The sequence below is a fragment of the Rhodnius prolixus genome, unplaced genomic scaffold (assembly GCF_049639745.1).
Source record: "Rhodnius prolixus isolate KJV_2025 unplaced genomic scaffold, Rpr scaffold_5, whole genome shotgun sequence".
In the NCBI taxonomy this organism is placed as follows: Eukaryota; Metazoa; Arthropoda; class Insecta; order Hemiptera; family Reduviidae; genus Rhodnius; species Rhodnius prolixus.
In genome coordinates this window covers 33,263,623-33,288,231 of record NW_027411624.1, presented here as the reverse complement: position 1 = coordinate 33,288,231, position 24,609 = coordinate 33,263,623, and the positions used below count along the sequence as shown (strand labels likewise).

At 35.1% G+C, this 24,609-nt stretch overlaps 1 protein-coding gene and 1 long non-coding RNA gene across 2 annotated transcripts in view; one reads left to right on the top strand and one right to left on the bottom strand.

Moving 5' to 3' along the window:
* twin (CCR4-NOT transcription complex subunit 6-like twin) overlaps positions 1 to 24,609 on the top strand; it is a 350,187-nt gene that overhangs the window by 193,380 nt on the left and 132,198 nt on the right. The gene's annotated exons all lie outside the window — the stretch shown is intronic.
* LOC141458506 (uncharacterized) lies at positions 15,463 to 16,164 on the bottom strand. Its single transcript, XR_012461028.1, has 2 exons — positions 16,023 to 16,164; positions 15,463 to 15,661 (listed from the first exon to the last, which is right to left on the bottom strand). It is a non-coding gene; the product is annotated as an uncharacterized lncRNA (long non-coding RNA).

The window sequence follows — 24,609 nt, the reverse complement described above, 5'->3', positions numbered from 1 at the left end:
TGAAGTGTTGCAAGGACGGTTTGCAGCTGTTCCAGAAGAATCCGCAGGACTTTAAGCGTCGTTTCGTCACTGTGGATGAAACATGGATACATCACTACACTCCTGAGACCAAAGAACAATCTAAACAATGGGTTACCAAGGGGGAATCTGCGCCAAAAAAGGCGAAGACCGTTCCTTCGGCCGGAAAGATTATGGCGACTGTCTTTTGGGATTCGCAAGGAATAATCCTCATCGACTATCTGGAAAAGGGTAAAACTATTACAGGTGCATATTATTCATCGTTATTGGACCGTTTGAAAACCGAGCTGCAAGAAAAACGCCCACGATTGGCCCACAAAAAAGTCCTTTTCCATCACGACAACGCACCAGCCCACACCTCAGCAGTTGTGGTCGCAAAATTAATGGAAATAGGGTTCCAACTCGTTTCACATCCCCCCCTATTCTCCAGACTTGGCTCCCTCGGACTACTATTTGTTCCCCAATATGAAGAAATGGCTGGCGGGAAAAAGATTTTATTCAAACGAGGAGGTGATTGCAGAAACGAATGGCTATTTTTCAGACTTGGACAAATCCTATTATTCGGAAGGGATCAACAAACTAGAGCAGCGTTGGACGAAGTGTATAAGCCTAAAAGGAGACTATGTTGAAGAATAAAAAAGGTTTAACCCAAAAAATTAAGTAGTTTTTATTTTTGCACGGACTTTTCAAACGACCCTCGTATTTTAATACGCCGCTTTTCTAGTCCTTAGTTCCTCACGACAACAGAGTAACTTCCTCTCTGAATTTCTTAAGGAACTAAATATCTTTGTATCTTTTCAAATAAAAAAGGGTTCATTAAATCCTTAGTAGGAAGCATAAGTGTACTAGAGATGAAATACCATTAGCCGCTCGATTCTTTTTTTCAATCCTACTTTTCTTCTTGCGTAGTTCTTCGTGGACCTTTCCCGAGGGGAACTTCCTCCTGTGCCTTGTTATCTTAGGACACTGTGAGTGTGCCGGTGACAGGCGTACAATTTTATCTCTGATTTTATTTATTTTTCGTGCGCTATAGCTGTCTCCTGTGTATTTGCTCAATGCCGTACATAATTTTTTTTTTTTACTAAATAAATAATATAAATATAAACAATTTCTACTGAATATTGAGAAGTTATTAAGGGGATGTAAACCCATGAAAACATCAATATAAGTTTCCAATGCTTTGTAATCGCCCAACAATCATTATTAAAGTTGTTTTGAGTTTTCTAAAATATCCCAAATAATTGATTAATGGGAAGAAATGCCTGTTTTTCCAGATGAAGCTTTACTTCTATTATACTCATACTTTACTACTAAATTCTTTTCTAATAAATAATAACTAGATGTTGTGCCAACTAGTCGCACGACTATTTATTATCGCAGTAAAGGTGAATTGCCTCTGAGTCAACAAGTGCAGTGTACGGTGGAAACATAAGGATAGTCGAATTCTCTTCACCAAACTAATAAATGTACCCCTTATGATGATTGAATAATTGAAGCTGTTGAGGATTGCAATAAACAAAACGTTTTTAGGCAAAACCTCATAATCTTTTTATTTTTGAAATTTTCAATTTTACTTTCATATTTATTTTGCTATTAATATTACGCTGCTAATGAGGTCGCTTAGTTATGCTGATTTACGCTCATGAATGACAAATCAAAGCGTTGCTTTATCCATCTCTTACCCATTACTGCTTTTAACATAAGATGCATTTTTCCGGTAATACGAGGTTTGGCTACTAAATAACGAGACTATTGCTGTAAAACATTTTATTTTAAATTTATACATATTTAGTTATTATCACCTTCAATATACACACCTCCCCTATCACTACAACGCTCCATGCGAATTTACCATCGCTCGAAACCGTGCTGGAAGTCTTTTCCTGCATGACGCGTGCCGCTTTTTCTTTCACAGCTTCAACGGACTAAAATCGTGTTCCATTTAATGCAGATTTGACTTTGGGGAACAGATAAAAGTCACATTGGGCCCCAGGTCAGGCGAATAAGGCGGATGGCCTAAAACTGGGATGTTGTACTTGGCTAGAAACGTCTTGACAGACAATGAGCTGGCGCGTTGTCTTGATGGAGAACCCATGACTTGTTCTTCCACAAATCGTTTTTTCCTTACTCTTTCACGGAGTTGAGCAAGCACCTCACGGTAGTAATGTTGATTAATTATAATCGATATTTTCATCAGTTTTGGATGTGGAAGGGTGACCCGGGAGGTCATCATCTCCGACGTCTTCTTGGCCATCTTGGAATACGCTTGAACCACTCAAAAACCCCATTAATTAACATTCATCGCCATTAACTTCTTTTAATAAATGATAAGTTTCAGTAGCGGCTTTACCCAGTTTTGATGTGAAATTTCACGACAATTCGTTGCTCTACTACATGTGTAGTATCATGTTTTCGGCAAAACGAAACTAACACCTCTTACACAAACGACGGTTCCAGTCAGACAGATTTCTCTAAAAACACGTGAACTTCTCGAAAGAAAAGGCTTTACGCTGCACAGCTGTCGGCCGTTAAGATTTGGCGCATGCATAGTTCTTCTGTAGTAGCATCAGTCTCGTTATTTAATAACCACACTTCGTATGTTTCAATTAAAAGTCGGTAATTCTAAATTGAACGAAGTAAAATAGGGTACGTTTGGTTAATTAAGTGAATTGTCTTAAAGTTATTTTATTAGCAGATCAAATGGCACCTCATATTCCAAATATTAAATTAATACTTTCAACGATTTTGTTAAATTTTGAGTTAATCTTCTCTTAGTCACCCTAGTTTTTACTAAACACGTTTTTGGAACCCAAAAGACTTCAAAAGAAAATATTACTGGTGAAAAAATCTAAATGAAAATCTACACGATCTTAATAATTTTGAAGAGAATGGAAAAATTTATCCAACACGTGGGACCCCCCAACTGAGATTTCTTATTTACAAGTCTTTGATCATAACCATTGCACAGAATCCATCTCCAATATGTAAATTTGAACGATATTTGACTAAGTAATGAGCTCCGTTAATTAAAGCAACATAATTTCACCCCATGTAACATCGACATCTATAAAACTAACGTGCATTTTGCCAGCTACAATCATTTACAAACCATAAATGTAGTTAGTAGTTAGTACACAATTATTGTAATTAGTGGTTCATCTTCCATAATTTAACAGTTTCTGTTTTAGCAACAGAATGAATTTATAGATGAATTTAATTATGTTATGTGAATAAAATGAATTCAGATCTGTACCTGGGGGAGATGATGCAAACATTAACTTTAATGACAGTACGCTGTTTATTGCAATTATTACAAACATTGTATGGACATAATATTAATTATATTAAAATTAATTGATGTGTAATAAAACATCATCAGTCAAGTTCTTTTAGATTTAATTAGCTATAAAATGAATCGCAAAGTGCTCGCTTACTTCGTAAATATATTAGAATAGGATGAAGAGTTTATTTTTCATTGATTTCCATATATCTACGGTTTCATTTATTTATTTCATTTTTTTTTAATTAAGTCATATATTAAGAGTATTTAAGGTTTATTTTGGGATACCCATCTGGACGATAATATATTAAACATAAGCCCAAGAACATTGAGCGAACGGAACAGAAACAGTTCTAACATGAAGAAAATGATAACAGTGCTGATTTGAGGGGCACCATAGTATTAGTGAAAGGTTTTGTACATTCTTAGCTTCGGAAATTTACACTACGGAGTTTTTGATCTGGAAAGAAGCTCATGCTCACCAAAGATGAGAGCGCTTTTTTAATAAACAATCCGTGGAAGCTGACCCGTATCTCAAACGGCTTGGGAGATTTTAGTGATTAGTAATCTGGTTTCAATTAGTTTTAGAAATATTTTAAAATAATTTAATATTTGTGTATGCAGTTTATTTATAGATTTTAAAAGCCACAGATGTTTTTAATTACGTAATTAATAAGAGGAGATTATGTTATGGTCAGTTTATGTGGATGGAAGAATTTAATACACCCATGATTTGGACTATTCAATTTTATTTAATTGGTTTCCTCCATAATCTACGAATATTTTGTTCATAATTTTGCTTAGAATTTCTCTAGATAAAAAAATAGATGAACAATTTAATTTAATTTGATTTATTTTATGTAATTATACTGTAAATAATATTTATGGAATTAATGCAATTACACTATTATACAGGGTGTTCATTTTAAGACGGCTCAAATGCATTTCATGCTTAAATGGTTAATCTGAGCGAAAAATGGTAGAGGAAACATTTGTTGCCCGTCGCCTCTAGTTTCAGAATATGTGACTTATTATTAGATTTTTGCCCGCATACGCGACTGACGCGCGATGAAAAGTGTGGGTTTGCAGTTGACCCCCATTTTCATGTACACACTTTTAAAGAGTATAAAAAGTTATAAAAGAAACCGGAAACCCCAATTCGATATCTTCAAAATTAAAGGTGCTAGGCCATTTCAAAATCTGGTATTTATTAATCATATTTCAATTTTTTAACTTCTTATCAAAGAGAAAAAAGAGCACGCGACAGGTCATTTTTATGTATTTTTTTTATCCCCTTTCTACTAAAAATATTGCCAAGGCAGTAAAGCTAGTATTTTTCTTAATATTGGGAAATAAGTCGTTTTCCGAGTGATTTTTCTAAGAAAAATCAAATGTTGCGAGATTTACATGTTCTCAAGCATACACAAAATGGCTAAAAATTAATTTTACATCTGTTACAAACAAGAATGTTTAATAATTTTTGTTAATTTTAGGAGAGTTGCGTTTAATTACCAAAAAAATTGGAAACCTCCTGCCACATATTTAAGTGATTATTATCTTTCATGTAAAGGATCAATCTTATTCCTTAATTTATCAAATAATGCACTTTACTCAACTTGTGAAGCATGTACTGTAAAGGTGCCTCCTCAGATACAGAGAGCAGTTGATAACCTCCTGGCTAACCTGGCTTGCGAGTCTGAGGAGGCACTTTCAAGACACAGTTCATGCTGCAAAAGCAGCAAAAGTGCATTATTTGATAAATTAAGGAATAAGATTGATCCTTTACATGAAAGATATTGAACACTTAAATATGTGGCAGGAGGTTTCCAATTTTTTTTGGTAATTAAACGCAACTCTCCCAAAATTATCAAATAATTATTAAACCTTCTTGTTTGTAACAGATGTAAAATTAATTTTTAGCCATTTTGTGTATGCTTGAGAACATCTAAAGCTCTTAACATTTGATTTTACTTAGAAAAATTACTCGGAAAACGACTTATTTCCCGATATTAAGAAAAATACTAGCTTTACTGCCTTGGCAATATTTTCAGTAGAAAGGGGATGAAAAAGTACATAAAAATGACCTATCGCGTGCTCTTCTTTCTCTTTGATAACAAGTTAAAAAAATTGAAATATGATTAATAAATACCGGATTTTGAAATTGCCTAGCACCTTTAATTTTAAAAATATCGAATTGCGGTTTCCGGTTTCTTTCATAACTTTGTATACTCTTTAAAACTGTTTATATGAAAATAGGGGTCAACTGCGAACCCTCACTTTTCATCGCGCGTCAGCCGCGTATGCGGGCAGAAATCTAAAATCAAGTCACATATTGTGAAACTAGAGGTGACGGGCAACAAATTTTGCCTCTACCATTTTTTGCTCAGATTAACCGTTTAAGCATGAAATGCATTTGAGCCGTCTTAAAATGAACACCCTGTATATACATACAAAATTTTATTAGAATATAAAGTTTTTTGCCTTTCCAATCTCTTTTATCAATAAAAAAAACGCCAACTTTTCTGTAAAAAATTTGATATTTGAGTATCTTTCTGGTCTAAAAAGAAATTACACCTACCAAATATTTAGTTGTCATCAGAAACTCCATTCCGATTTCATTGCATTCTCTATTACAAAATTTCAAAAGTTATTAAATAAACTGACCCATAAAATAGGAGCCAGCTAAATGATAACTGGTTGGTACATGTTTGGTCTCCGCATTAGAGATTGGGGAATTACGCACACAAATAGAAGCTCACAAACCCTTGTGCAATGCCGCTTTTACCTTTTAGATAGAGGTTCAGACCTCAGTACGAGCATGATTTCATTTTGCACAGAATTCAAAGCTCTTTTCTTCCTTTGTAAAAGCTCTTGCGTCTCTAGTTAACTAGAGCAATGCATACGTGAAGCGATGTAAGATTTTGAATGAGCACAGAATGCTCTGTAATCTGTAAGCCCCCCCAGAGAGATTGCAGAAAAAGTCGCTTGCAGTGACTATATTATGACGTTGTAAACTTTTGGTTGTTTTGCCCTGTTGCGTTCGACACGTGTATACACGTCATTGTCTTGATTTTAATTCCGCACACTGTGGTTTTTTTTTTTTTCTTTTTAAACTAAATTCCACGCTTAACTGGTTAAGGCGCCATCATCTCCATCCAGCCATCTAAGTCGAGAGCGCCCTCGAATTCTTCTGCATTCTGGGTATTCTCCCCGCAGGCATCCCTCTCTACTTGTCCCAACCATATCAATCTTCTCCCCTATTGGGCGACCATGTCTGATTCTCCAAACAGTTCTAGATTCTTTCTTATTTCCCAAACTCTATTCACGGGCTTTTCGGCCACAAATATCTTTCTTAAATATTTCCCCTTCTCCCAAATCCTGAGGATTTTTTTCGTTTTCTTTGCTAATCCAACCCACGTTTCGCTGACATATTTGATGATGGATCTGATAATGGTGTTATAGGCTATGATCTTAGCTTATGATGCTCATTATTTGCCTTCTTGTGTGCATACTCGTAGATTGCTTTCTATTGCAGTTATTATGAACTTTAAATGTCAAATTCACAACGAATTCTAATTTTTTTTCTGAGCTAAATTCTGCTTTAGTGATTTTTAACTTAAAATAACCTACCATTAATTACGCTTGTAATTACTTATGCACCAATCGGCAGGCGCTTAGTTTGAAATCAAAGATAAAAGAATGAGGGTGCATTAAAAATGCAGTTTACTATAAAAACAAAAAACAAAACAAAACTCCTTTTATTGATATAATTTTCATTGCCACAGGGTTATTATTTATTCATTACATTTTCTTGAGTTTTCTTTGCGTTTTCTACCATCATCATTTCCCACAGTAGGAGAGAATCTCCGAGACAGAACACGCTTTTCTGCAACATTCATTCCTCAAACTGTCTCGTTTTTTCCTTGTCAACATATTCATTGCTGATTTCTTGTCAGTGAATGGAAATGAACTTGGCGTTAATGAATCCTTTTTATTTAATATCTCTGAAATTGAAAACAAATTTTGTGAACAGAAAACTGGACAGAGATTGCAGTCGACTAAGTAAAGTAATCTGTACAGTTCAATAAAGATAAATCAATAAATATATGATCTCAAATACCAGATTTTTCTAAAATTTTCTTCCTATTTTTGTCGTCACTTCGTTTAAATCGTTCATTGTAGATTCCTTTACAGTGATAGCTAACTATTTCATCCAGTTTTTTGCCACAGTATATTCGACTGCCCAAATTTAAGTTCTTTTTACTACGGTCTTCTTCAATTTCATTGTATTCGTACCAACGATTACAGTTAGCACAGCAAATAAATATTGCCAGTAATAATATTTTTCTTACCTAAATTAGATATTCTGTAATTAGACTCTATTATAATGTCTAGGAATTATACTACCCATCTACAACCAACTATAGATTTTTTTTGTTATTTATCAAAGTAAATCTGAAACAAACATGGACAGTAAATAGATAAGAAGCATAATATAATTTTCTTTCTTACATTATAACAATACATTATATATATTGTAAATAATTTTGAATCTCTGTATTCTGATATAGATACCTCCGTGAAATGACCAAATTTGTGGTCCAATTCTTACTTATATACATCTGAGTACTATTTAGGTAAATTCTATTTTGTAGAAATCAATTAACTTGAGAATTAATTAATGATAACATTATTTGCATGTTTTCCTCTTCGATTACTTATGAATGAATCTAATGGCGTCAGTTACTGTTCAATCATGCTTCAGTGATTATTAATTTTATATAAGTTATTTAGGTAACCAATGAATTTTGATTAAAATAATCAATTTTCTAAATATAATTGATTTATTGTTCAATTTGATGTTAATTTTGATAGAAGTATTACTTTTGTTAATTTAAAGATGGTTGCCTAATATGCGTAATAATTACTCCAAACTTCTAATAATTCATTGAAAGCTATTGTTATAACCAGGTTTGTTAATTTTGGAATTAGTTGTTCGCCTAATTTGAATTAGGTTATACTAGAATGAAAGCAAACCAAAGTGCCAAACTTAATGAATGACTTTTTTTTTTTATTCCCCTTGTCTAATTTCTACAAAAGTTTTTCATTCATTAAAATAAATTAGATGCTCGTAATATGGGCCAAAAGTTTAAAGAAGGATCATTTTAACTAACAGCCATTACTGTCGAATAAAGACGTGGCGGTAGACATGTCATCATGAATGTATGATTGGCGAACCCTTTTCGTCCATATTTTATCTAGGGGATACTCAGCCTGTTGGCTGAAGAACTTCTCTTACTGGTGATTAAGAATCTAGACCTAGAAGGGAATTTAGTAGGATTTACCAACTAGTTTACCTAGGGCAGGGGTCTTCAACCTTTTACACTTTTAGGAGCCCTTGGAGTGCATGGTCTTTCTTGAAGGAACCTCATGTTTAAGTAGCAGACAAAATAGTTTATCACAGCTTTTTTTCTACTCAAATTTTAATAAGTCAGTCCTCTACCTCGTTCCTACATAAAAATTTCCTTGTATAGGTGATTTCCATTTTACGTGCGTTTCGACTAAACAAATAGTGATCACTTGCGGAATCTCTGACAATTTTCCAGAGAACCCTAGCGTTCCGCAGAACCCAGGTTTAAGACCCCCTGACCTAGGAGATGTACCAATATGCCTCTGGGTTCTTGGCGGTGCCTAGGGAAAGAAAACCTGCTCCTTGTCCCAATAAATAAAATAAACCACATATAGGGATTGTTGTATATACAAAAAAAAATCGTGAAAGAGCTGCTCTCGGGGTAGCGTCAGAATAGACTGCCTTGTAAGGTTAAAATTCAGTGTTGTAAAGTAAGGTTATAAAGTTTTTAATGTTGGTAGGAATGAAAAATGATTCAAATGTTCGCAGTTGAAGAAAATTTGTGAGATATTACCATAAGAATAAGGATGTCGTGAGAGTGGTCACACCAATTTCTTCTTTTTAATAGTAGAGAGCTAGGAATGAATATTGTTCCTTCGGGCAGAACAACGGAACAGTATGCAGAAGAAGAGAGTTGGGGGAAGAAAAAATTAGAATCTTCCAACATTACAGCACAAGACGAGGGTGAGAAAGGACTTTGTTTGATGAACATTTAAACAGGGAGAGTGAGGATATATTTAGCGAAAAGCAGCAGGAAGTAGAGTAGCAGGCGACACTGATTACACTGTCTTGCTGGAGAAAGGAATGGCAGCAGAGCGGTAGAAGAGTGGCCTATGGAGAAACGGTAGCAGAGCAAGTTGTGGCTTGGCTTGGAGGACGTGGCAAGTAATTAGCGAGTCGAAAGGAACAGGGTGATTATATCTGGCATGCTGACTGGAGGCGGCACAGCTAGAATGAAGACGACAGTAACTATCGGCAACTAACCGCTCTGTATTTAGGAGGGGCTCCGCCAGTTTTACACTTGATTTGTATGCATGAATAATATCTGCCCACATTTCCAGTCGCCGTCCCCTTTATCTCAGATTTCACCTCCATCCGCAAAACCTCCCTTTGCTTCCTTACTAAACTAACGATTCTCTCGTTAAATTTTTGCCTGTGATATAACCTTTAAATTAAGTGCCATGTTGTTGAACGTCCATAAATGATTTGTTACCCATAAATTAGAGTGAACGTTAATATAAAAAGAAAAAGGAAAAAGCAAAAGCAAATGAAGGTGTAAGCATTTCTAGACATCAGCCACTTCTAGGTTGGCTACAAGAATAAATTATAGACCCAGAACTGGATCGATAAAGTTCTGGTGTAAACGTTCACACAATACTTACTTTAATAGGGTTTCTACAAACTTCGAAATGTGCAAAATATTGGTAATATTTAAGGAGTCTTGAGGTAGCGCAGTAACCAATTTATCTAAGAGAGAGAGAAGTCGGTAAAGTGATTGCATTTTGTTAAGTTTTAGTCAGGTATGATGGTGTCTCTTGTCTTGGTATAGTTTAAGATAACATACATGATCAACAAGAGGAATACAGGTTCCAATGATGTAAATGGGATGAAGAATTTAAAACAGCTTTTCTACCTTTTTTTGGGGCCTCAGACCGGTAAAACCTGGTAATTAATTATAGCAAACGGTATATTTTCGCATTTACCAACGTTCATTTCATTTTGTTCTTTCAAAAGCCAGGACTCAAGAGATGAGAGATTGGAGGTAAAAAAGAACACTATGCTGTGGTAAATTGGCAAAGGATGAAACACAGTAATGGGCAGCTAAAAGTCTTAAGATATCCTGGCTTGGGGTAAATCCGCATGATCAGGTTGATGCGAAAAGACAAGAAGGTCCTGTACAGTTTTGAAAGTAATCCGTCCGTAAAGTGGGATTTTGGGGTGAGATAGTGGTTACTGTACAGGTCGCACTGAGTTTAAATTAGAAACCTTTTTTTGGAGGGGATCATAAGCTTTCAAAAGCTGCATCTCTTACTAGGCAATAGCGTCATAATGTTTTTTTCAAGTTTAAAGTTTAGCATTTTTGCACGTCGAATGCTGCTCTGAAGTTGCAGTTTTTCAGTTGCATAGCAACCATTCTTACCTAGAAAGTTCACAACTGGAGGAAGTTAACTAGGATTGTTCTGGGGGAAGTCTGGGCCTAGATTTTCCTGTTTCACCAATCACTGCACGGGAATAAGAATTTAAATTTTTTGAGTCTGTTAATATATAAAAAAAAAGAATCAATTATGGTTGACAGCAAGTGATTGAATGCTCTCTTCATATTTATTACCAGCGGCCTCCCCCCAAACTGAAGTGGATTTCTAAATAAAAGAAAAAGAAATAAAGAAGGACTTCCTTCGAGCACTTAAATCGGAAGTTATTTGGTGTCTTCCTTCTTCTACTTTACAACAGTCATTGTACTTTCTTCTACTTCTTATAATCTGTCTCAATTTTTTTCCCTTTCCTCTTCTTCTCTTGCCAAAGTCTGGCTACCAACCCCCTTCTTCATTGGTGATTCTTTGGCAGGTTAGTTACACTCTTCAGAAGATATCGGGGACCAGATATTCATTACCAGACTTTCTTTTTGCTGTCTCTATTTTTTTTTATCCACTTTTCGTATACTTTTAGAATTTCTTTTAAAGCCCTTCACAATACCTTTAGTCCTTCTTCTTGAAACTTTACTTAATTCATTTTTTTCCTCCCACCACTTCTGCTCCTCAAACTTCTGTCTACTTAGACTTAGTCAACTTTGTTGAGAACCATTTTCATTATTGGATTCATATTTAAGGAGATTGAAACAGTTAATATTTTATTATATTTCTTTTCAATCATTTAGTCTCTGATTAAATGATTATTTTTACAATTCCATTATTTTATATTCATTATCTAATGACTACCTTAATAAAATTTATATTCAGCCTGAATAAAATCAGATTTATATTCTGCATTTATTGCAAAGGTTTTCCGACACTTTATTGATATTAATGACCTCGAATTGGAGAGCCACCGATGGATAATGGACTCTTCTCATGTCGCTTGTCCAGTCATCTTTTCACTTGTTGCATTAGCAGTTGTAGATTTCTAAAAAGTTATCAAAAAAATAAAATGAAAACTTAGACGAGTAATGATCAGCCAATTCAAGCAAAAGTTGTTATATTTGCAACACTTTATGTTAGCTAAGTTTACATTAATTTCTCTCATTCTCGTACAATTGACGTTAATACTAAACTCATTTTTGAATGAATGTTTAAAATAAAAACGCATCCTAGAAAGTCTAACGGGATGCCATATTTTTCCTGCATCTACAGGAAGTGGAAATAAAGAGATAAACTCTTGCAAGAGATGTGTTTCATGTGGGAAAAACATGTAGTAGCTTGAGGATGATATGTTTCATGATGATGCACATGTACAGGACCTGTCACAGGAGAGGAGAGATGTTTGTAAGTACTTAGTGCTTCTGGAGGATATCACTAAGACTGGCCAAACAGTTGTAGGGTGGGATTACTAAGTCCATTATAACCATCTGTAAGATGTAGAAGTTCTAGAGGCTGCACATTGGACCTGCCACATTACCACACACTTCCCTGTCTCGCCTGAGTCTATGCAGCTGGCCTATGTCAGCCACCTATGTATATATATATATATATATCCTACTTCTTCCACCATGTTACCGGTAAAGATCTCTCCGTTCTTCCTTGGCCTTAAAAACTCTCTCCTCACGCTCTAGGTTCTTGCCAGAGAATTTCCATTCTTTGATCTCTGCCGTCTACATTTCTTCGCCTTCTACTTATTACTGGTAATATCACCCCAAAGTTATTGTTTTTTATTTTTAAAGATGAACCTTTGTTTTTATCGACGTTATTGCTTCCTTAATTGTGACCCCCTTTTATAAGGATAGACTCGCTGTAATTTAATGGTTTCACTATTGTTGCATTCTTTACTACCTAATTCAAATAAAAACGTTTCAAATAAAAGTGATGAGCATTTATATGGGTAAATAGACTATAAAGTTTAAAGGGAATCGATGTAGTCGTTATCGATTAAATAATACAATATTTTTAGTTTTTACAGCCTTCGTTGATTTATTTCATGAAATTCTTAGTGCTTTAAGCAGAAATACAGAAAATTAAAGAAAAACCAAATTACATAATTAAAAATGGAAAAACGTTCCTTCAAAAAACACAATAATTAAAATTTTTGGAAACAAAAACAAAACCTATGAAAAATGAGACCCATTTCTGGGCTAAGGATTCAAGTTTGGCGAGGAAACGGTCCAAATAAGAACAATAACTCGCCTTTTTGGCTAACGTTTCGACAAATTTATTGTCTTCTTCAGGGCGTGGCTACGCGGGTTGGTTGAGTTACAGAAAACTGTTGGGTTTTTTTGTACAACTATAACGTTGGCAAAAAGACGAGTTGATGTTTTTATTTGACCGATTTCTCGCCCAATCTTTAATCCTTAGTTCAATAATTTACGGTCACGGAACCTAGATATTCCTATTTCTGAGCGTAGACTTGTTCCAAATTATTCCACTAGTGTATGTTGTGTCTTCTTTTTCATTCTAATTACACAAAGCTTGGTTTCATTTGTTTCGAGTAATCATAATGGTTTGAATAAATCAATTCTCTCGGTTTTAAAATCCATGAAGTTACTATGGAATCAAACTTCGTATTCTTAATCTAATAATTCTTATGTATTTGGTTTCTTATACCGTAATAAATGATGTGTTCTTGATGTAATGATCAATATAAAAATCTAATTAATTTCATGGGACTTCCATAAGTCCATTAAGGACATTTAGCTAATTTTTTATTCAAATCCGAGCTAAATCCCTAATTCCAGCGATGTATGTAATCCCTGCATATTAACCAAACTTCCAGAGCCATTACTAAACTTCTGTTAAAGAGAATTACTTTGAAAACTCCCCTTCGCTTAATGCCTTCCTGAGTACTTGGGTCCAACTTTAACATATCCATTAATAAGTACGGCTAATACATTGTAAGTGCCCTATTCTAAACATTTTTTGAATAAATTATTTTATAAGAATCAGTTCCTTTTTTTTAAATAATATTAATATTAAAAATGTGCTCTTATTTCTAGTTATACTTCGGATTGTTTTTAAAAATGAAGAAAAAAATAAGTAATCGCTTGAAGAAAATTTGCTACTTTTCTGCCCGCGGTACACCACAAATTTTCCCGATTATTACAGATGATTAGTGCTGCACGAGACCGAGACGAGGCGAGACTTTATGCAGTCTCGATCTCGGTCTCGGTCGCTCAAATCTCGGTCTCGGTCTCGTTTTTTTTTTGAATTTTTGTTTAAGTATTAAAAGCGGTTTGCTATTAATAATCTTTTCAAAAAATGTTATTATTTTCTAATAAATATTTTAATTTATATATTGGTAATGAAAATGTGTGTAAAAGAAGACAACTACTTACACTTCAATGCATCATATGTTACTATTACTGTTATATATCTTTATAATTTCAAAAAGATGTTAAAAACGCGCCAAATGAAAGACCCAAATAACATATCTGCCTCCTATATCAAAGTCGATTCGTGAAATAAAAAATACACCTCCCAACAAACTTCCCGCTCCATTAGTTATGGCTGTTGGTGAAGATAAAGAATCTGATGATTCACCTTTTGACGACGACGACGACGACTGCATCAATATTTTTGCACCATTTGCTCAAAAATCAGCAAATATCACCGAAGCATGGAAGGCAGAAATAATTAATTACACCAAATTAGACCAAGCACCAGTAGATGTTGACATTTTAGAATGGTGGAAAACACTTGAGAATTCCTTCAAAAATTTGTCTAGAATGGCGAGAGATATTTTTAGTATCTGTGCAACTTCAGTGCCATCGGAAAGATTATTTTCGCAAGCTGCGATGATAATGACCAATAGAAGATCTTCTCTAACTTCTGACTCAGTAAAAGCTCTTTTATGTATCAATGCTTGGGCAAAGTGTATCTTAAAAACGAAAATTTGTGGCAATATTTTTTAGGTGCATAGATAAGTCTTTTTTTTCAAATTCACTAATTCCAAAATTCTAAAATATAATTCAAATAATATCAAAGTTCAAAGTATTAGATTATCAATAGTGAAATTTATGAAATTGAATGAATGAATGATATGAATAGTAAATTTAGTGAATTTATGTAAAAATTAGGTAATGCGAAGGGGGCGCTACGGTAGCCGAGCGGTGCGTGACCTGCGAAGCTAATGTGCATTGTGGTACTGGGTTCGATTCCCGGTCTTAGGCCTTGGATTTTATTTAATGGTTAGTAGAAGAAATTTACAGTAAAGTATGTTTGCTAGTCGCCTCCGTCCGCGACACCTAATTGGTAGTTGGACGTAAAACCCCGCCTGAAAAAATAGGCGATTACTTTACTTTGCTTACTTTACTTATGTAATTCGAAGTCAAATAGATGTAGTAATATTGAACATATATAATAAAATTGTATCTTTTAATAATTAATTCAATACCCGTAATGATTATTTATTAATAAAGAACACAATTTTATAATTTTGTAGCTAAAAATTAATATTTGAAAAACCGAGACGAGACCGAGATTTCTCGACGAGATATATATCATGTCTCGATCTCGGTCTCGGTTGCTCAAGTCTCGTCTCGGTCTCGGTCTCGTTTCTCGTGCAGCACTACAGATGATCTATTTTCAAAAATTGTGAGAAATTTTTGCACACCATTGTTGTTATTTATTGCTATGGATTTCCATTTCGTTTTACTTAAGCAGAGCTTCGGGTTAAGAAAGCTGAAACCTGAAGAACCCCTCTCGTTTTCTGCAGGGAACTTCTAGAAAAAGCGGTAGGAGCTAGTAATCCGGCATCACCAATCACTGCGCTAGCAAATCCATTCCTAGTCCATTAACCTCCAAGATATTCTGTAATGAAAAAGGATTGCTTCCAAATGAAAAGAATCTAAAAGAATAATGTTAATTCTTCGTCCTCGCCTAGGAAGCCCCTCAAACCCGGGGCAGCTGGCTGTTAGGGTTGATAACCTCTCCCTATCTCCTTACCAGCAATGCCTCTAGAGAGGATATATCCTTCTTCAGCAATGGTAATAAAGCTGATCAGAGTGTAAATATATTTTTATTTCTAATTTCAGTCGTTATTTTGTATTTTTGTCGAGTTTTCGACCTAGTTATAGGCTATCTTCAGGATTGTGGTACAAATTAAAACTGTCCAGTAGGAGTTGATTGATTTGATGTAAACAATTAGTTTAAAAAAAAATTAATCACTTACGCTATTGACATTGTAATACTTTTTACTTGAGGTTGGTGTGTGTCTTCTGCCCGTTCTGCTTTTGAACTGAGGTCGGTTTTAATTGTTTGGGTTTGTAAACAGGCCAATGTTGCCAACGTGTCCCCCCTCCCAAAAACATGCTTTTTTTAAGTATTAGGTAATAATTTGACTTTAATGTTGTTTAGATTGTTCGTGTCAGTTTTAAAATTTAGACTATTTTCAGTCTTTGAGATGTAAATCAATTCTGGGACTTTTCTGTGTGTTTGTCTGTCTCCGATTTCAGCATCTTTGTGTTTTGGAAATCGGAAATGTAACGATTCTCTGTGCTGTGGTGTTCTGTTTTGGTTTTGTGTCTTGCTAAGCACAGTTTTTCTTTTTAACACTGCTATGTTTCACCTATATATTTTTGGTGGCAGTCTTTGCATTGTGCTTCTTATATTAGATTTGATTATTTTTAAAATAATGACTCATTATTTAGCGATTGCCGAAAATAGTAACTGAATTTTTCTGAATGAAGTGACTTAGATTGATTTAAACACTTTTTATTGTATAATAGAACATTAGGAATTCAAGAAAACACTTCTTTATTGTTCTCATTAATGTGGCCTATTTAAAATGGGAACTGTATATCAGTTTCCAGCTCATCTAATTACAAGTTATTCTTATCTAACGAGTTTCAGTGTAATTAATAGTTAACTGTTATTGGCGTATAAGACATTGAAAATAGCGCTTTATCAAGTGTAGTTAAGAGAAATGACGTTGAAACTGCTTTGTAATAGGTATGACATCGGTGTGCTTGTGTTGGTAGTAATAAGGCAAGTGAAGTAACTTTACACTAATGTTACAGAAACTAGAAGTAATTCTAACAATGGTGTGCTTGTAACTCAGTAATGTACCGTTGGAGATATGCCATGCCGCTGCGTGTTGCCTTATAAAGCCTTGTAGCGCCTCTCTAGCCTATCATAGTGATGGCCTATTAGTTCACCCAACTTAACTTTAAAGTCAATATTCAAAACCATTAACTCACAATGCACATCTAGTGCACATTTCTCAAATTTGTTTCCGCTTCGCCAACCTATTAGATTAACATAGATTACTTAGTGAAGTATCTGCTCCTTAGGGTATTCATCTATACCTGGTCTTACCCCTTGAAACTATGCTGGAAGATCCGCCAGTAATTTGTGGGATCAATATCCTGTACAAGAGATTATTGTATTAGGTTGCCCTATTCATAATTGATTAGAACATTTTATGTGTCTCGAGCAATCGGGCGTTGATCTAATTATCCACTCAGAAAGTTGAGAAGGAAGTAAATTTGGCTGCTAATCACTTCTTCAGGAATTTCGAAACCCCCTGGCGATTATCCCAGGGTATAAGTCCATGACACTGTGACTTCCGCACATCCTTCTTTTACTGTTATAATCATCGTTTTTCTTTAGGTTGATTGAATGAAATACAGAAATGTGCCACTCGTGGAAAAAAGATCGAGCAACGCTGCCTCGGAGTTAACTTGTAAACATATGCAATCCATTAAGATAGTCATCAAGTTCTTATTGGGCCAGCCCATTTCAAATTTACATAATTCATGTAAAACAAAGCAACCATGGCTTCTCTATTCTATTCTACAAAATTTATCAAACTTGCATAATTTAAAAAATTACTGAAGAAACTATCTGGATTCATGTGAATTTCTAAAGAGATGTATGTATGTGGAGATTGTACAAGATTGGCGGGAGCTAGGTGATGTACAAGACTGTCATGTCGAGGATTATCTAGTCAAGACACGAGTCTTATTAAGATATTCATACGAAGAGGAAGATTGAAGCATCAGAAGAGACATCTGGCCGCCTGTGAAGTAATAAGTATACTAAGGCAGTTGCGAGATAAGTATTCTGCACACGTGAAGCTGTACACCCTTTACACCACAGCCTACTGTATTCTGAACTCCTCTCACTGGAGCTTGGCTTCTAGTAATATAGGTTATAATGTTGTAATGATATGTTTATTACTATTGAAGGATATTCCATGTGGCGGGGAACATCCTGCTCCTTCATTTTACCGGTTTTCCATCATATCCTGTTTTCCTGTCTCTTTCTTCTAAAGAGGCACCTCGTAAAACTCGTCCACTTTGTGCGTGGATATCTCTATGTTATTCCCTGTATTGTGTCTGAATATATTATTTTTTCCATTTTTAATCTGCTCTTTGAGAAGGTAAAATTTTTATCTTAAATACATTATTTACAACTTTCGCCGAGTTTCAAACTTGAGTTCTCTTCGCTTCTTTACGATAATAGTATCCATTTAGGGTATCATCTAAAAAGTTTCTCCTTTTTTGACGTTCATCAAAGGCATAATAAACATATTATTATTATTATTTTTATGATTTAAGGCGCGTCAACATCTAAGGTTATTGGCGCCCGGAGCTTTTTCCAGTGCACTGCCGGCCTCCGGACAGTGTTCTCTCGTTACATACAACACTGTCCATCACCGGACAGTGAGCTGTAAGAAACTCCTAGAAGAAGAGAAAATCTAAGGGTCAGCTGCTGGATTCGAACGCGAGACCTCCGCGTGGGAGTCCAGTATGCTAAACGCATAGCTAATCCCTTCCCTCCTTATTATTATTATTATTACTATTATTATTATTATTTCAATGATGGTTTTGGATTTTTTCGACCGTTGTTGATAGATGATTTTTGGTGAATATCGAGGTGCGGTCTTAAATAAAAACAACTTTTTTGTTACACTTACAACACGAATTTGACTTTGACAACACTTCCATACTTGCAACTAACACCAACAGAAACTAACGGAACATATTAGAAATGATACACATTTAAAAAACTACCAAAATCTATTAACTTTAGGACAGACAAGAACAATCTTTCAAATTTCTACAATAACATTCTTCAAACAGTAACTTAACAAATTACTAACCACATACCTTAGGGTTTTCCAGCCCTATTGTTTTCACCCCTCCCTTACCTCTAAATAAACCCGCTTTTCCGTGAATCCTTAACAGTTACGATGATATACTCGTAGCTCTACATAAAACTTCATAAACTTTTTTTATAATTTCTTTCCAAATTATATTTATCTATCTATTTAATTTTATGTTGTAGAAATAATTTTTAGTTCATTTATTTTTGTATTTTTTGGGTTTTCAATTTTATCTATATTAGTGTAACATTCCTCTTGTACAGGACCCCTGAAGAAGGTAGTAAAAATTACCGAAACGTTGGTATAAAGCAAAAAAGTTGTTTTTATTTAAGACCGCACCTCGATATTCACAAAAAATCATTATTATTATTATTACTATTATTATTAACATTTGTTTCTAACAAATATAAAGTTGCAACTCGCGGAATACGAAATGGAGATCTCTTACTTTCACTAGACTAACATCCGCCTATACGTATATTTACATTAAGTGTCAAATTATACTTAAAAGAAATTTAACAACTAACGTTTTTTGTTCTTGCAAGCTTGTCGACTAACTGTTTAAATAATATTCTTAGTAAAAAATTATTTTATTTAATTTAATGGCAGTAAAAGAGAGAAAATCTTGTTAATTTTTTTAGAACAAGTTATTTACAGCAATCTTAAATGTTTAAGCAATATTCATGGAGAAAAGTAATTTTCAGAAAACAGTAGAGCAATATGTTTAAAAGCACTTAAGCGCTGGTTCAAGTTTAGCAGATGATGAGCACTATTTTTCAAGCATAGTTGATCAATTAAGATTAATGGATTCCATTTAAATGCAAAACTGGAAATAGAGAAAGAGAGAGGCTGGGTGAGAGATAGGGAGAGAGAATTTACATAAGGGGGGCAGATCGTTCAAGTGGAATGTTCCTTCGTTGGTTATTTATCTTGGCCCCAAACTGATTCTGCCTTTCAATAATAAATCAGGTAGAAAAATCAATAATAAGATAAAAAGAATTCTGCATCAACAAAAAAATTTCCCCAGTAATCTCTAAATAATTGGGCGATTATTATTTTTTTATTCAAAAATTTAATGAGAAAAGTCCATAACCGGACTGTGAGCTGTTGGAGGAAAACATCTATGGGTCAGCTGGTTTCGAACCTGGGATCTCCGCGTGAGAATGCAGTACGCTAATCACTGAGCTAACCTCTTTTTTATATTTATTATTATTATTATATTATTTTGTCGAATAAAATTGTTACATACGGCGCTGCAGCCTCCACCAAGAACTTGCTCTTGCCTTTTTTTGTCCTACATCTATTATTATTACAAAAATTAATTTATTTTAAATGATAATTACACCTTCGCTGACGCACTGCCATTCTCTCCACACACTCTGACCATGATCCTCGCAGTACGCTTACTATAGTCCCACCTTCACTCAATAGAACCTTGGTTAGAAAACTGGCGTATAAAAATTAACCCAACTAAGTCTAAATACATAGTCTTCACAATGAAACGACAAACTCCACCACCTGTCTTCTTACATCATACACCTATCCCACCAGCCGACCATGTGCGGTATCTTGGAATGTACCTAGACAAGAGACTTACCTGGGAACCCCCATACGAGACTTAAACGTACTGAACTAAACAAACGATACAAAAACTTCTAGCCAGACTACTCGACCAACGCTCAAAACTCTCACTATAGAACAAACGACGACTCTATACAGCTCTTCTCACACCAATATGGACTTACGGACTCGAACTTTACGGAACAGCTAAAAAAATCCAACATCAAATAGACTGCAAACCCTACAATCCAAAATACTCCGCCGCATAGTAGACGCTCCATTTTATGTTAGCAACCACACATTACATACAGATCTCCAAATTCCACTCATCTCCGAACTTGCCAAAATTCGATATAAAAATTTTCATCAAAAACTCTCATTTCATCCCAACCCTTTAGCTGCAAACTTGGTCTTCAATTACGCTACCCTCCAATCCTCGAAGACGGCTGAGGCGCCGTTGGCCCAGTGACCAACTGGGTGACTAATGGCGGCCATCGCTGGATGACCGTCATTCACGTCTGCCACGCTGTTCATATTCACTTATCGCATTTACCTATAGTTACAGGTGTAAATTACATTAAAAGGATAAATAAATAAACTATAATAATATTAAATCTTTTTATTAAATTATTTTTGCTATATACAAATATACATTCATTTAAAATATTTTCCATAAAATATTTGACATCAAAACTTTGTTAAAATTTGGAGCTTAAGACAACCATCTTGGTCGTAAGCCGTCAGAGGAGAGTCTTGTTAATATAATTAAATCCGGCATTAAACAGGTAAAATAACGGTTTAAATAAAAAACTACGTTGGTTGATTACAAATATGGAACATAATCGATTCTAATATCATTTCAAACTAATTTGGATCGAAAAGTGTTGGCAGATCTGCAGTAATTTGATAAAACGGCCTAATATTTTTTTCAATTTACATTTGCCAAAACAAATGTCTCTAGTTTACCCGTAATTTAACATCTCCAAATTATATTCTTCAATATATCCTTATATTATTTAAGTCGCCACGGTAGCCGAGCGGTTAGACGCAAGACCTGTAAAGCTAATATGTACGAAGGTCGTTTGAAAAGTCCGTGCAAAGTCAGAGAGATAGCACCACTGGCGCGTATCGAGGTTATGTTTAGTTAGTAGCATCTCTTGGAAGAACACACACCAAGTTTCAGCCAGATCGGTCTATTTCTTTGTGTTTGGCATTCGTTTGAATCTAAGAAGTCGAGTGATTTTCAAAAAAATGGACGAAAAAGAAATTCGTGTGTTGATTAAACACTACTTTATGAAAGGCAAAACGCCTCAGGAGACTAAAGAGAAGCTTGATAAACATTATGGTGACTCTGCACCTTCGATTAGAACAGTTTATAAGTAGTTTCAAAATTTTCGGAGTGGCCATATGGGCACAAGTGACGCTGAACGTAATGGACGCCCTGTTGAGGTTACTACTCCAAAAATCATTGATAAAATCCATGATATGGTGATGGATGACAGAAGAGTGAAGGTGCGTGAGATTGCTAGTGCTGTGGGCATCTCGAATGAACGGGTACATAATATTTTGCTTCAACATTTGGACATGACAAAGCTATCCGCAAGATGGGTGCCGCGATTGCACACTTGACCAAAAACGAAATCGTGTGAAGTGTTGCAAGGACGGTTTGCAGCTGTTCCAGAAGAATCCGCAGGACATTAAGCGTCGTTTCGTCACTGTGGATGAAACATGGATACATCACTACACTCCTGAGACCAAAGAACAATCTAAACAATGGGTTACCAAGGGGGGAATCTGCGCCAAAAAAGGCGAAGACCGTTCCTTCGGCCGGAAAGATTATGGCGACTGTCTTTTGGGATTCGCAAGGAATAATCCTCATCGACTATCTGGAAAAGGGTAAAACTATTACAGGTGCATATTATTCATCGTTATTGGACCGTTTGAAAACCGAGCTGCAAGAAAAACGCCCACGATTGGCCCACAAAAAAGTCCTTTTCCATCACGACAACGCACCAGCTCACACCTCAGCAGTTGTGGTCGCAAAATTAATGGAAATAGGGTTCCAACTCGTTTCACATCCCCCCTATTCTCCAGACTTGGCTCCTTCGGACTACTATTTGTTCCCCAATGTGAAGAAATGGCTGGCGGGAAAAAGATTTTATTCAAACGAGGAGGTGATTGCAGAAACGAATGACTATTTTTCAGACGAGGAGGTGATTGCAGAAACGAATGACTATTTTTCAGACTTGGACAAATCCTGTTATTCGGAAGGGATCAACAAACTAGAGCAGCGTTGGACGAAGTGTATAAGCCTAAAAGGAGACTATGTTGAAAAATAAAAAAGGTTTACCCTAAAAAATTAAGTAGTTTTTATTTTTGCACGGACTTTTCAAACGACTCTCGTATTGTGGTACTGGGTTCGATTCCCGGTCTAGGCCTTGGATTTTATTTAATGGTTAATATGAGAAATTTAACAGTAAAGTATGTTTGCTAGTCGCCTCCGTCCACGACACCTAATTGGTAGTTGGACGTAAAACCCGCCTGAAAAAATAGGCAATTACTTTACTTTACTTTACTTTTTATATCCTTTTATTGGTTTACACCAAAATATGTTTAATTTACTTTTAAATGAAACAAAAATACTCGTACCTTGCTCGTAATACTATGAATTAATTAACATAAAATAGGGCAAATAGATTCATTTTCCAGTAACAATACAATTTTGTTTCATTTTCTTGCTGATTATTTTACAGTACATATTAGTTAACATTTTGTGAATGTTAGTTTCCCCAAATTCTGAAATCTGAACTAATGTAGCCTCATCTAGACAGTGATTCTGGCTAATAATCTGGCTATCTATCGCTTTTAAGCTCCTTTTTTTGCCCTCATTGCGTTGCCACTGATGCAGCATCCATTGTAATGATTTATAGCAAATTGGGACAAACAGAATTAGCGATCCTTCTGAGGAAATGGTCCCTTTAATTGCGGTGAGGTATAAAGCTGTAAGGTTTTAAGAAGGGTCACCCCAATAGTGTGCCTTTACTCCTTCGCTCGCTTCAAGAGTTTATCCTTGAGCTAATCCTAAATATCTAACTCTGAGTGCTTTTCCTCTCTTCTTGTACTCTTCTCCTGCCTTCTTCTCTTCTTGATTCTGCTTTCTATCCTTTCTTGCATTCGGCTAATGTTAACCAACTAAAATCCACTTTCATTTAGATTACTTCTCTTTCTTTAATTAAATAAGAGAGAGAATCTTGTTAGGTTAGTGTGTAATGCCAACATGTCGTGTAAAGGTCATCCAAAAGGGTTGGAAAGAGTCACAAGGGTAAAATAAGGGAGAGCCTCTTCTCTTACTATGTTAGGATGTAAAGAGTGGTGCTGTAAAGGGACCACTGTATTTCCTACAGCAATTTGTACTTGTGAAAAAAGAATAAGGTTTTATCCCTTTTTGTGGTAGATTGTTAAGACAATCTCCCTTACAGCAACAGAATTTTAAGCAATACCCAACACTTAAGCCTTCCACTGAAATAAGACTAGATACATTTTAAACATTATCAGTACTGTTTTCCCTTTGTACGCGTTGACTATTGTCAACATTGTTTGCAAATTACCAAATTAATTGGGACTATTATCGTAGTTTATATCGTTAATCGTGGAGGAGATTTGTCTAATGAAGCTAGAGATTTGTAATTGGGAGATCCCCAGTTCGAATCCCGCGTAAAGCTACTTTTTATCTGTTATAAAAAATTTTATTATTAAAGTATTTGCTTCCGCTCCCGTCCGAGACACCTAATGAGTAATTGGGATGATAAGCCCCGCCTCAAAAATAAAAATAGGCGATTACTTTACTTTTACTAATTCTTTAATATCATTGTTCGAATCTTTAAGAATATCTTTTACCGATACTGACTCCCAGTCTATTTTTAGCTTGAAATCAGTCATATTTTTGTATATAACTGAATAATTCTGGTCACGGAATGTAGCTCCAAAATTGACAGAAATCCAAGCAGAATCATAGGCGCACCTAGGGGTAGATTTTTTGGGGGGAAATAAATGAACCCCATTTTCCCTATAATTTGCTGTAAACGAAAAA